A 12,233-nucleotide genomic window follows, 5' to 3' on the forward strand; every position below is an offset into this window, starting at 1 on the left:
ACCTCTGAGGAGATCCATGGGACTCCGATAGCCTCTCAGCAAAGGGAATGCCTCAGTGGACTCTCTCTTCTTCTCCACCTTTATCAGATTCATAAATCATGATTTCACATAGGATTTTCTTTGAAGAAATGGTTTCCACAGATTAAAAAACCCAAAGCCCCAGACCCACTAGATCAGACCAAATCTGAGAAAGCAAGACATAAAATGTAGGGACTATGACATCAGGGATTTTGTGGCATGGAAGGAAGAAAGGAAAGAAGGAAGGGAGGAGGGAATCAGCCTATGGGGTAGATGAATTGGCAGCTCAGTGGTCATGAGGTATTGCCATGCTCTACCAAACTACATTGCTGTACAGCTCATTATGAGGTGGGAATTCTGGGAAGACATACAGTTACTTGCTTTCATTCAAAAGAAGAAGAAAGAATGATTCTGATTTTATTGCTTGGGAGTTTTCTTTTCTCCTATTACCCAGTCCTTCAAAGTTTGACAGGTGTTTAGAAATATTTTTTTTAATCAGCAAAAACAAGGAGGAATAATTTGAAGTTCAAGGTACCCTGCTTATGGCTGTGATTTGTTTGCTATGAATATTTTCTTTAAAAAAATAATATTTTGCTAGTGATATCCTAGAGTGCTATTGTTTCCTCGTACTACTGCAAAATAATGAACAGAACTGATTTCAGGCATACCATGGATCTGCAAGGACTTAGACTGGAAGTCTAGATGGGAAACTTTAGCGATCAGAGTTTAGAACAGCCCTGCCTTCCTCTTCACTTATTAATAAAACCAAGGCTCCAAGAGGAAAAGAGGTTGACTACAGGTAACTTGGGTCAGTGCCCCCAGGTTGCTTCTTTCTGCTGAGTGGCAGAGCTGCATTTGACAGAGAAAACATGATAATGTATTAATGTGAATCTCTGGCCCTCAGTTCTTTTAATTTTGCATCATTAGAATTGAAAACTACAATTCTAATAATATCCTAATAATAATTCCTTACACTTGGATTAGTAATAATAATTCCTAATGTCAGTCTCATGAATGAGGCAGGGATTATCTATCTGTTTTTTATAGAAATAAAGAAAGAAACCAAGACACGAAGATAAGCCAATAAAAACAAGGCTAAAGGTGATCAGGGCCTTACGTCATTGCCTCATCTCTGATATACTGTCCAGATTTACTCTTAGAATATTCCTTTGAGGTTGGGATTTTTAATACCCATTTTACAGGTGAGGAAACAGAGACACAGCACGACCAAGTAACTGTTAAATCGCAGTTCCAGGGTTTTGGGACTTGTAAGCCATCCAGGGCTATTTTTGTAGCTCGACCATTGCTGCCTCTGAAGTTCTAGTACAGCAGATTGAATGCAGTTTTGCAGAATTCAGTAATTGCAGAATCATGATTGTTCTCTGTGTAATTTTTCCCCTACTCAGATTCCAATTTAAGAAATGGGGAATGAAGCAAATGAGCACACCATTTCTTGACGCATCTGTGGTGTTACTATGGTTACATTTTGGCAAGCTTTTCCATTTATTTTTGCCACTGATTTATTGGACCTGACTGTGAGCTAAATGGCTTGATTTTAAGCTTACCACTGTGTAGGAATTGGGGCAAAAATGACCTCAGCCTTTTAAAACAGTGGAAAATCATGTTTTGTCTTTGCTGTATAATGCCATTGGTATTGATGTTTCATTTCTATGAAACCAGTAAATCAGGAACTGAGAATGAAGAAAGGGTCTTCCTACTAAAGAGAAAACAAGAAACATTTCACTTTATATTTCCTGCATAAAACAGGAAGGAAATTCAGGAAGAGGTCTGTTTCTGAGTCTGGCACAGTATGTGTGTCTTTGAACATGAGTAGACCAGGGGTGACTTGGGATTCAGTTATGGGCTTGGGTAACTGGGGCCACATTTGTGTTTATTTTGATTCTTTGGCCCATGTGACTGGTAGAGCAGAACTCTGTACCAGGCTGTTGTGCTCATGGATTAGAAAGCCCTTGATTGGAGCATGGATCCTCCCAGTGATAGTGTAACTGTGCCACAGGGAAATGAGCTCCTGTAATCTGTATTTTCCAGAACTTCCTGCTGCCAATAGGTCAGTGACTTCAGTCTTTTGAGAAGGGATGATCTCATGAACAGGTGTTTGCGAGCTGGGGTAGACTTCCTGTACATTTTAGGAGGTTCACATGTCATTAGAAATTAACAAACAAAACCTGTTTGTTCTCAAGTTTGTTTTAGTGTCATCATAGTGTAGTAGAGCCTTCTGGGCACCGTGATGGATTTTGCCGTTCAGGATTCCATTTTACCCTAATTCTTTGGCAAGGAAAATGCAGGTAATAGCATCCCTCTTTTACAGGTAAGAAAGTGAAGTAACAGATGTAACTTCCTCAAAATCTTACCAGTTCTAAATGCCACATTACTCACTTCTCAATACAGTGCTCCTTTTTTTAATTGGCTTTATTGAGGTATAATTCATATATCATACAATTCACCACTCAGAGTGTTCATCCAGTGCTATTTTTGCTATAGTTATTATTATTCTCCACTTCGCTTTTGCTTTGATTCAAAAACATTTATTATTTCCATGGTATGAAAAATGTCATCGTAGTTAAAATTTAATTATATTATCATTGAAAATCACTACCCCCAAAAATTTATGGCCAAAAAAATAAAAATAAAAAGAACTAGATGCAGAATGAGTCAGCCCTGGTGTGAAATCTGAGGGCTGTTCTGTAGCTGGCTGGCCTGGTATGGGTCGTGTAACCTCTCTGAGTCTTTTCTTAACTCTTCAGTAAAATGGAAGCAGAAATACCACCTCCAGCATTGTCTCACCAAGTACTGACAGAAACCCTAAGAGATGGGTCCATTGGAGGAAACAGAGGCTCAGAGAAGTATATAGCTTGCTTAGGATCACACAGCAAACAGCATGGTTAGGGTTTAATCAGTTCTCTCTCTAACTCTTTACTGGGTATAATCGACAGTCATGTGATAAGAGCAGTATACCATGGGCTACTGAGAGTGAAAGAAAAAAGAAAAAAACATTCTCATTGCTGAATTTTTAGTTTTAGCTGTTCAAAATCATGGGGTTTTATGTCTTGGGGGTGGGGGCTAGTTAAGGCACCATATCTTACAAATAAGTATCTTCTCTGTGATTTTCACGTATTTCACTGGTGTGTACAGTAGAATTTTAATAACTGCCTAATGATTATTCAGCTTTTAAAAAATCACTATAGGATTCTTTTGGGATATCTCAGTTTATCTTATTTTTCAGTAGATCTTTCTTTGTATACACATGAAAAACCACCTTAAGATAGATGGATTTGAAATGCATGTAAACGTCATTGGTGTTGCTCACTTCTCTCATTTCTCAGAATCATCTGGATACTATTCCTGTCTCCTGCCCCCTCAAATTCTGATTATATTCCCAACCTGCTCCCCCTCAATTCTTTAGTCCTACAAACTTCGTCCATTGCTCGAATACACCTGGTATCTTCTTGTAACTGGGTATAAATTATTACCTCTTATCTCTCTCATCTTTCCATCTAACCAGTTCATAGCCTTCTTGTAAGCTTTAGCCTAGAGGCCACTTCCTCCAGGAAGGCCTCCATAGATTGGCCTATTGCCTTCCTCACTGCTCCCACAGTGCCCCCTCTGCCCGCCTTCCACCGCATACACGCCTGCTGCGTGTCTGTCTGTCCTGTTAGAATCTAATTTTTCTGAGGTCAGAGACTGGATCTACCTCAGTGACTAGCCCACACGTAGCTTAGTGCCTAGACCATGGGATAAATATCTGTTGAATGAATGATCAGATGAAGAAATGGATAAAGACACTTGTTGTTTTTCTTGTTTTCTCTTGATTACATAACATTTGGGAGAAACAGCAGAGCTGCTCTTACCATAAAGCTCTCAGAATAAAGGGCAGCTCAGAGGCTTGAGCTCTGAAATGGCTGATGAGGACCAACCCAGAGGAAAAAAATCAAGGCTCCCAGTGAGCTTGGAACTAGAGTGCCCATTCATAGCTCCTAATTACAGTCTAGATATCGCTGTACCTCCTGCACTGATAGCCTCCCTGCTTTATGACTTCTTGTCCTAGCTGATGTGACAACATCTGAGATTCTTGCTTTGGAACGGCTGATTTGCCCATGAAGATAAATGCATTACCTGACAGGGCTTTTCATTTACTCTACTGCTGCTGTCAAAATGAGATACAGCTTATCCAGGAGTCCTGGGGCTCCGGAATATTGAACCAAACCCCTCTTGTTCCTTCTCCCTTCTCTGGGCTTAACAGCGATGGAACGCATCTTTCTTTTCAAGCAGAGGTCATCTGAAAGAGGAAAGGATAAGTCAGTTTTGTTCTGTAGATTAACAAGTTGTTGATCAAGGCTCTCCCTAATACCAAGATCATTATAATCTGTGGAAGAGGCACTGATCATTGATTTAAAGGAGTTTACAAAGGGATTAAACGTGTTTGATCTCCAAGACCATTTAAATCTGATGCAGTAAACATGGGTGATCCTGGTCTTTATTTGTAGAAGTGCGATATTCTAATGGGCATGTTAGCATTTGCTAACTAACAGTTGGCGTTGTTTATTATTTTTGAATGTGACTGTGATGTCAGGAGCATAAATTACCTTTGGTATTATTTGAATGTATTAGTTTCTCTTAACCATAGCTGTTTCTAGTTCTGCTTGCCTAGAACCAACTCATTCTACAATTAGAGCTCATGATATGAACTAAACCAGTATGTCAGCAAGAGGCCAGGATAAAGAACTGGGTTTTGGAACATTGCTTCTTTCGTAGAATGTGCATCTCTGTGTTCAGGTTGTGTTTGACCTGAGTGGAAGGCTTCAGGTTGTCATACATGAAGTAGACAGTTCTGTTAGCATCCCCAGGACTGATCAGATGAAAGTCACTGGAAACTTTCTCACTGTGGCTATTGCCCTTGTCCTCTTAGGAGAGTTAAGTGCTGTCTAATATGAAAGGATCACTTAAGTCTTTACCAAGCCTAGCCTCGTTGCAGAACTCTGACTAGTAACAATAATAACAGCTCTCCAGGTTTTGGACTCCTACTGTGTACCAGGTACCCTGCCATGATGCTTGTACATAGGTCATCTCTCACTCTGGCCTCATGGAGGCCACACAGACTATTAAAAGTCTAAACTCAAACTCACTGGACTCTTAAACCCTCCCCGTTTTCTATTCAATTGCAAATGTTTGTTGCCCATAATAAGAGTGTATGTCCCTCCTCCCTTCTCCATCAGTTCTCAACTCTTGCTCTCGCCTTCCCTTTAACCCATCAGTACTATATTTTCCCATGTGCCCCCAGCCAGTCTGTGGTCTGGAGACTCCTCTTATCCACCCTTACTGCCTACACCTGACCTTTCCTTCCTCCTCCATCAAGTCTTTCTTGTTCTACGTTGATGTCCCATTGGCTGTCCTCTAAGATGCCAAGAACTAGAATAAAGAAGTGAATTGTTCATATTATGGTATAGGGTTCTCTATCCTACATAATACATATATTTTAACAGATAACTTTAAATGTGGCGCTGCTAGAACGACCCTATGAGATGGGATGTTCTGGCAACAAGGCAGATTCATAGGTAGGGATGAATTCTTATGGTTTTGACTTGGTTTTGTACTTTTTCTAGTGCTTAACACAGTATAGTATACATAGAAAACATTTTAAACACAAGATTGTCTATGTCAAAGGGCTTTCCCCCTCTGCTTGCTGTTTCACTTCTCAGACCTAGTTTCCTGTTCCACTGAGTTTAAGCTGAGAAAGTAACACAATAGTCTAGCCAAGGAGTTTTGTGCCAAATTAAAAAATAATGGGAGCACTTCCGTGGTGGCGCAGTGGTTAAGAATCCGCCTGCAATGCAGGGGACATAGGTTCGATCCCTGGTCTGGAAGATCCCACATGCCGCGGAGCAGCTAAGCCCGTGTGCCACAACTACTGAGCCCACGTGCTACAGCTAATGAAGCCCACGCGGCTAGAGCCCGTGCTCCACAGCAAGAGAAGCCACCGCAGTGAGAAGCCCATGCACCACGAGGAAGAGTAGCCCCCGCTCGCCACAACTAGAGAAAGCCTGTGCACAGCAACAAAGACCCAGTGCAGCCAAAAAAAAACCCAACACCAAATGAGGCTAAATATAATAAAATATATTTAAATTCTTAAAAAAAATAATGGGATTAGGAAAAAAACCTTTTTGTTTAGATGTGATCTGGAGTTAGAGTTTGGGCTCAGATAACTCTTAACAAATTTTCATCCGCTTGAATGTCTGCTGCGGCATGGAAATATCACGAGGGAAGCAGGACGATCCTTTGTTTTCTGATAACAACCATGTCATAAATGCCAGGAGCACACCACTTCTCATTTCTGTAGTGCCCCTCAGGGAACATTGAAACCATTAGTGTGGAATCTCTTCTTACTTCTCACCAAGGGAGGAGACAATTATCCCATCAGTGAGTTCCTGAGAAGGACTTGGACTTTCCTGATTTAAACATTTTCTCTTCTCCTTGGGGCTAGATCATGAGATGTGTTGGGCTTTCTGGTATGGCAGACTGGAGTGGCTGGCAGGCTCTACCCCTTACCAGCGTTGCTGACTTGGGTTTTCTGGGACTCTGTTGTCTCATTACCTGTGTTGATGTTTCTGAGGCACCTAAGGCCCCGGCAGTGATCACGGCACTTCATAGGTCCTCTATTTAAAGGTCCTGTATGTATATGTTTTTTGTTTTGTTTTGTTTCCAGCCGCGCCGCACAGCTTGCAGGATCTCAATTCCCTGACCAGGGATTGAACCCATGCCCTCTGCAGTGAAAGCGCCGAGCGCTAACCATTGGACTGCCAGGGAATTCCCAAACATCATGCTCTCTGTAGACCAGTCTTCTTTCTTCTGTACCCCCTTTCCCTCCCCTTTCTAACATGACTCCTCAAGTCCAGCATTCTCTCTTTTTTCTTTCAAGTTCTCTTTAGACTTTGGGCCTCATATACATGATTCTCCTTTTTATGATTTTTATGATTTATATAATTCTTTTAGGGGGGGCAAGCTAAGTTAAAAAAATGATTTTCCAACATTTCTTGAGTAACAACCCAACACTAGATGCTAGGTGAGAACATAGTGAAGATTAATAATTGGCTCATTTAGCCAATAATAGGCATGCTTGAAATAGCACATTCTCCGCATATTCCCAGCATCAGCTGATCCCCCGATGTTCTTTTTTCTTTGTATTTCTTATCATATGTTGTTAACCCTAATTGCCATTGTATATTTGCTGAGTGGATGGAGTCATATTTGAAAAAAAAAAAAAGGAAAGAAAAACTATGTGGACTTGATTTATATGTGTCTGCTAATACACTCACGTAAACATGGTTTGGGTGGTGTTCTTTATTCTAAGGTTCTCAGGGGTGTGGAACGAGGCAAAGCTATAGGAGTTTATATTTAAGTTTAATTAGAGTTGATGTCATTTATAATCTTCTTATGAAAATATGTTAGACCAGCCTTATTGTTTAATAACATCTGTCGTTAACGGAGTGCTTACTATATGTACCAGGTACTGTGCTCAGTGATTTACAAGTTTTGTCTCTTCTAACCTTCACCAGACTCTGAGAGTCATAATGTTATCACCCCTGTATTAGGAGCATGGCAGTTGAGGGTTGAGGAGCTTATAAGTGTGTTGTTCAAGATGAGCAGTTTAATAATGATGGAAACCAGATAATTCAAACCCAGTTCTCACCTCCCCCAAGAGTCCATGCTCTTGGTTTATATCTCTGGGTTCAGTCAGCTTAAAGACCATTTTTTAAATTAATGTATTGAATTTGAAAAAGAGGCTTCTATTAATAACATATGGATTAGTCCTTGGCTGGGTGTAGGATACTAATATATCTATTTGGCAGCCATGTTAATTCATTAAATTGCTTTATAATTTTAGCTGACATTTTTCGTCAAGAGTTGTTGCAATTATAAAGCAATTTCTACAGCAATTTATGTAGGGACCGAGAAGTTTCATAGTATCCTTACCATCTATTATTTATTTTAAGAAAAGTTTTTACCAAATTTTAGTAATTTTAGATTTAGTAAGAATTATTTAAGTCAAGAGAATGAAATGCAATACGTTTTTAAAGAAATCTTGTATCAAATGTGTTTAATAAAACTACGTACACATAAAATTTCTGGCTTCTCTAATGGATAATGTGCATTTATGCTGAGATCCAACTAAGAACACTTCACCAGTTATGCTCTGATGGGCTTACCTAAACTCCATATGAAATGAGTTACCCAAACTGATTACCTTAAATTTAAACAACAAGAAAATGTCACTTGTGTTAGTTCAACCATAATATGAATAAAGTAGACTTATTAACCACTCAATGACGTTTTTTCGTCTTGCATCGAAATGAACTAATTATACATCTCTATTTTGAGGAAATACACTCTAATGTATTTAGGGATAAAGGGCCATGGTGAATGCAACTTACTCTCAAATGGCTATAAAACATTAAAAATGATTAAAAATTTGTACTATTCTTATTCTTGCAACTTTCTGTAAATTTGAAATTATTTCCAAATAAAGTGTATTAAAGTAAACCCATACCAAAAATGTTTTTAAAAAGCAACCAGTATAGTTTTGGGAAAGGGGGATTTTATGTGAACGTTATGTTTTTGGTTTTCCCCCTTATTAATATTAATGTGTTTTTAGACTAGAATTGAGATTTTGTTAGTACTTTGATAGATCTTGTCTGTTAAACTATAGCAGGACTAGCCTGAAAGACATCGTGCATATATTAAAACAAAAATCTAACACCTATGGAATACCAAGTACATGCTAAGTGTTTTAATTATGGTTTCTCGTTTAATACTGTAACTCTTATTTTCACTTACAGATGAGGAAACTGAGGCTTAGTAAGATTAATGACCTGTCTTAAAATTGTGGAATGGGACTGGAGCTCAGGCACGCAACATGGATACTAAAGCTACCACTAGTAACCACCACATTTTCTTTGCTCAGACTATGTGTACATCTGTGTGTATAGATACATATATACCTACTGAATACATCTTAGAAAATAAATTAGGAACGCTTTTTTTTTTTTTTTTTTGCCACGCCGCCCGGCTTGCGGGATTTTAGATCGAACCCATGTCCCCTACATTGGGAATGTGGAGTCCTAACCACCTTACTGCCAGGGAAGTCCCAGAAACAATTATCTTAAATGGATCCTAAATATCTGCTAATGGGATTCTAGATGAATATAACAGTATAATAATCATCATTAGAATTGTTAACATACGTTGAGCACTTGGCATGTGCTAGGTTTTATTCTATATTAGTGTAATAACTCATTTAATCCCCACAATGGTCTTGTAGGTATGTGCTATTACTCTCCACATTCAGGGAAACCGAGGAATAAAAAGATTAAATAACTTGCTCAAGATGTCACAGCGAATATGTGGTAGAGCTGTGTTGTCTTGTTCTAGAAATTTCCCTCTTAGCCAGTGGCTCATATTGCCTATTATTTATAGCTCTAGAGAACATTTAAATTAAAAAAAAGGAAAAAGAATCAATAATTAAACATACTCCTTTTTGGGGGAGGGGAGGAGATACCTTTTGTTATGCTTTTGAAGATAATTTCATCTTAGTCTTAGATCCCATCAGAGCCACCACATTATACAAATCCAGGGGGCACTATTCAGTTCGTAATGTATGTGAATGGCGCCCTTGGTGGTGGACAGCACCGTGACTGCCTGGTTTTATGCAGTGGCTGAGTTCCGGTAGTAGATACTTAGCTAGCCTGAAAGATAGAACCAAATTGCCATTCATTTGGGAGGTATTTGTCTCAGTCATGTGAAGTGGTACCTTACTCCAATGAGGATAATATCCACTGGGTACTTGAACACCAGAAGCCTAATCCAGTCCAGTTACAAGATCTCTCCATTCTTAATTAAGCTAATTAAAGGTTTGAGACGTACTAGAATTGGATCTTTGGGGTACTGTTATTTCTTTCGTTTACCCTTCCTTCAGTCAGTTGATCCATCTACTCACCCAGCCATTCTCCATTTATTCCATTTATCTGTCCATTTAACAAACACGTATTGAATACCACTGTGAGCAGGTCACAGTAATAGAGGCTCAACATTTAGGGGTAAACTGGTTACCTTTCCTGCTCTCGGGGAGTTTATAGTATAGTAGGCAACCACTATAACTAACAAGATGCAGGTATAAGAGAGTAAGGTAAATCCCACAGTAGGGTAAGCCCAGGACTATATGACATACAAGGACAGGCACCAAGCTCAGTCTTGAGACCAGTGAATCAATGTGACTAGGAAGTGAAATAAAAAAGAGAGACAAAAGGAAAAGCAGCAGAACCTCTTTCCTAGGGAGAATCAGGAAACATCTACTCACGTAACCATGGGCAAATGGCTCTATTGAACATCTCTAGGCTTAATTCCTCTTTAAAAAGGAGTCTTTATTAGGGGTATAATAGACCCATTAAGCATCTTAATATCCCAGGGTCAGTCCGAAGATAATGTAATCCTTTGCACAGTGCTCTCTCCTTATGACTCCTCAAGAATAGACCACTCGTGTTTTTGAGTCTTCTGACATATTTAAAAACAACAACAACAACAAAAACCAGTGCTACAGCAAAAGATAGGACATGGTTTTAATGTTTGCAGTTAATTAATACTTTTAACATACACATAGCAATGCAGTATAATTGTGCTGTTCATCAATTGCAAGATGTATAAAGCATTAACTCAAGGTACTCTAAAGGCAGTATAGTCTGATAATAGACCCCAAGTTCAAATACTTATCATTCCTTTTAGTGTGTCTTTGTAACTGTAGACATAACTTTATTTGACCGTAACAAAAGTCTAAATTTAAGGCTCTTCATGAATAGGAGACCTGAGTCAAAGATCTTCTTGCCCCTTCCCCTCCTCGGCAACCTCCAGTAGGTATGGGATGCTACGAGATGACTCTATGGACCAAGGTTTGGCTCTTTCAGATCCAGGTTCAGTTGCTTGTTAATGGAAGAAGCCAAAGTAGGGTAAGTAACAGTCATCCAAGGACTATCTAAGCAGCAAGATGGGCCCTTCCAGAACCCCAGTTGTACCAGGGCTCAGCCTTCTCGTTGATTTTATTTCTCACACTCCTGAAGGAAAACATTTAATTCCTTGGACCGTTTCTTTGGAGGTTGCCACATTTCTAGTTGGGACTTCTCTCCTCCCCTGACCTCCCTATTAGAAGTGAGGCCATACTATCCTCTTAAGTGCTTTGCTTTGAAAAGTGAGACAATTTGGTTATACTAGAAATGAAGTCATTTTCAAGGTCAGCCAGCTTGAAAGATTTATTACTTTGGCTTTCTAATTGTAGTTGCTGTACGTAAATGAACTTGACATTTTTCTCCTTTCCTGTCTCATAAGATAAGGTCATTACAAACAGACCTTACAGGACTGTCAGAAGTTACAACTTCTGTATTCTTAGTTTTCATCATCAACTGATTTGAAGGATGCACATTCCTTATTTCCATCTCTAAATGGTTTTGCACAGTGTCAGCATCATTTAATTAGTGATATGGGGGGGGAAGCACATCTATTTCACAGGAATTTTGAAAAAAATGTTGCCTAAGTTGTAGATAAAATATTCTCTAGATATATGACTTGAGAATGAGACATCCTATAAAACCATCGGATGAACTGAAATTTGGTGTGAGTTCTGATGGTTTGGTGCGTGACTATAAATAAGTCTGAGAATCTACATGTTTTTGCCCCAGTGGAAAATTTGTGGCTAATATAGATTGTGTTGAATTTCAGGTTTGCTGCTTAATCTAGTCCTCACATAGGCTACCTGCTAAAAGGTGGGCATTCAGAATCCTTCCTTAGGCTAGAATCAGACACCCCATGCAAATCCACCACTGTCTGGGATCCTTGGGGGGAATTTTGTACCTTCTCGCTGTAGATATGGATGATTTACGAACTGAGAAGCAAACTGTCAGATACAACTAAAAAATACGGTATCTTTAGGGAACATGGAGTAGTTGAAAACAATAACTTGTTGATACAATTCTTGCTGTTTTTTTTTCTGAATTCATGTTGTATGTGTTAGGGGCCTGGCCTGGCCTGGCACATCAGCCTTTCTCCTTTCCTCTGTTCTTTTCTCCCTCCCACTGTCCTTCCCTCCTTCAATTTCTTACCCCGTCTCTCTTTTTTTCCTTTCCTTACACCACAGACTGGTCCATTTCTTCCCCTTG

At 39.4% G+C, this 12,233-nt stretch overlaps 1 protein-coding gene across 19 annotated transcripts in view; it reads left to right on the forward strand.

The window, feature by feature from the left end:
- The window catches only part of MAGI1 (membrane associated guanylate kinase, WW and PDZ domain containing 1), a 622,562-nt gene that overhangs the window by 367,874 nt on the left and 242,455 nt on the right, over nt 1-12,233 (forward strand). The window lies entirely within an intron of this gene.

The sequence above is a fragment of the Globicephala melas genome, chromosome 11 (genome assembly GCF_963455315.2).
Source record: "Globicephala melas chromosome 11, mGloMel1.2, whole genome shotgun sequence".
Classification (NCBI taxonomy): Eukaryota; Metazoa; Chordata; class Mammalia; order Artiodactyla; family Delphinidae; genus Globicephala; species Globicephala melas.